At 47.0% G+C, this 2,406-nt stretch overlaps 1 non-coding gene across 1 annotated transcript; it reads right to left on the bottom strand.

The window, feature by feature from the left end:
- Positions 1-980: 980 nt before the first annotated feature.
- Positions 981-1,053, bottom strand: Pmar_PMAR028591. Its single transcript has one exon. It is a non-coding gene; the product is annotated as a tRNA-Ser (tRNA).
- Positions 1,054-2,406: the final 1,353 nt, after the last annotated feature.

Genomic DNA, 2,406 nt, shown 5'->3' on the forward strand with positions numbered 1-2,406 from the left:
CCGAAAGATCCTAGGAAAGGAAAAAAACTGTCAGGTACTAATAACTTTCCTTTCGGTATCCTCGGATTATTGAAGCACGTGCGAGCGACCGAGCTCGCTCGCTCGCCCATCGAATCACTTCCTCTGGAGTAGACCCTAGCCTCTGTCGAGACTTTCCATAAAGTGGGAGGTAGTTGCCAGGAATCGAAAATTCATATTGATCATGAATGGTGATGATACGCTTCTCAGAAAATTCCTCTGACCCAGAATTGAACTCGCGCCCGATTACAGGCAGTGCTCTACTGTAGGGTATGGTTGATCATTATTATAGACAACACTCATCCGTTGAACCCTTGGAAATGGATGAGATGAGAATAATGGTAGAGATTACCACTGTGTGAACGGACAACGAAACAACTTAGTAACAGAAGGGCATAGGGAATTGGCCAATTAGCAATTCCCAGCATAATATATTACCGTAGCCATCTGGCTCAAGGTAAATATCAGGTCCGCTCGCTAGGCTGCAGCCGGAAGGTGAATGCCAGTTACCTTTTTAGCACAACGTACTTTCAAACTACATGCATTCATTGAACACCACTTTGCTACGATCACCAGTGGTGATTCACCACCCTCCTAACCCCGCTGGACTGTCCAGCTTAGGACCTCTCTTAAGCCTTGTCACAAGGCTTAAGAGAGGTCCTAAGGCCTTAAGGAGCTTTTGAAGAAGGATAAGAAGAGAATAGCTAGGTTCTTGCTCAAGGTCAAGTGCGTACTACCATCGTTGTCCGAGGGGAGCGGGGCAGCAAGGATCTTTGCTGAAGCACTGACATGAGCAAATGCGGAATAGTAATCGACTGACCAGATGAAAAAGATGTCGCCACTAGGATTTGAGCCTGCATGAAGTCCGCGGACCCGAGTTCTTGATCCTAGGACCTAGGAAGCGAATCTGTGCACGGTTCCGAAATTAATTACTTAATTACCTAGCCACGTAGAGCAAAATGTGGAGAACCCGGGCATCGAACCCCATGCCTCTCACGTTCAAAGCGAGCACCCTACCATTTGAGCTAATCCTCCAGATCAAAACTTCGGATTGATATTTCGGACAACCCACAGGGCCTGTAGTATGCCTGACTCCCTCGTACTCCCCTAAACATTGGTGGTCGACGCATATACAGTACCACGTCGAATACCAAGGAGGGCAAGTGACAATCATAGGATATAAGCAAGTAATTCTTGCCAAAAATGTCTGAGTTCTCTGACGCTGGTGACGCTTGAATATAACCCGCGTCGCAACTCTGACCTGGGAATTAAGGGGAGGAAGAGGGGAAGAATGATACATGTACTTCAAAGCTTACGATGCCGCAAGGAAGAGGTCGTCATTCGGCATTCACCTAGCAGTTGCAGCTTAGTGGATAGACCTGATTCCTTGAGTCTATCGGCTACGGTGATGTATTATAGTGTGAATAGTGGTCTCGTTGGTTGCATAAACTTCTCACCGCGGCTCGAAATCCCCAAACGCAGTACTAAGCCTTGGTCATACCATGCTAATATACCGGTTCAGTCTGATTTTTCCCACCTCTCTGCTTTCGAACCAGCTGCAGGTACTCGAATATATTAACAAAAAAAGATTCGATTCCATGGTGATGGGTGACGCGAGCAAACCTAATATAGGGATTCTAGAACGATGCTTTTGAACCGCAAAATATCTTTCCGTGTCACCAGCATTAAGGCCACGACTTGAGATACCCGCTCGATGATAAGTCTAGCGAAATGTCTGGGAATTTGTCTTATCTACCGTCGTATTAGTGGTAGTATAGCCCGAGTACAATACAGAGCTCGGCTCGTTGCTGGTACGGCACCATTCAGTACTCGATCACTTGTATATTTTTGAAGATCCAGTGATGTCGACACCCTCTCGGGGTTTTCGCTAGGATCCATTAAGTCCAGTAGAACGGCCCATATGGTCTGGTATAGATGAGGATGGATAATTAACTTATCCGAGATGGCGTGTTTGAAGTACACCATCGTGTTGGACTGTCGTACCTATTGTTATTGACAACTCAAGAAAGAGAAAATTCGAAAGAGACAGGTCATCAATATAAGCATAGATCGTCATCATCCTTTTTGGCCGATGCACGATGGGTGGCCATTAACCAGCAACGGTAGTACAGAAAAAAGAAGTTAGTACAGGAGTTGGCTTTGATGAGGTTCTAGAAACCCTCGCAACAGCTATCACAAGAAGTGCCGCACTCGAACAAGTTATTGAGACATTCGAAGTGGGTGAAAAAACCCCCCGCGGGCAATCCCTTACAGAATACGCAGTCGGCGCAGTGTCGCTCTGCAGGATCCACGGGCTCGATGATGACGGAGTCATCGGTCGGATTAACCGCCGTAGGAGCAGGGGTCGTAGCAGGGGTCGTAGCAGGG

This window comes from Perkinsus marinus, assembly GCF_000006405.1.
Source record: "Perkinsus marinus ATCC 50983 genomic scaffold scf_1104296962058, whole genome shotgun sequence".
NCBI lineage: Eukaryota > Perkinsozoa > Perkinsida > Perkinsidae > Perkinsus > Perkinsus marinus.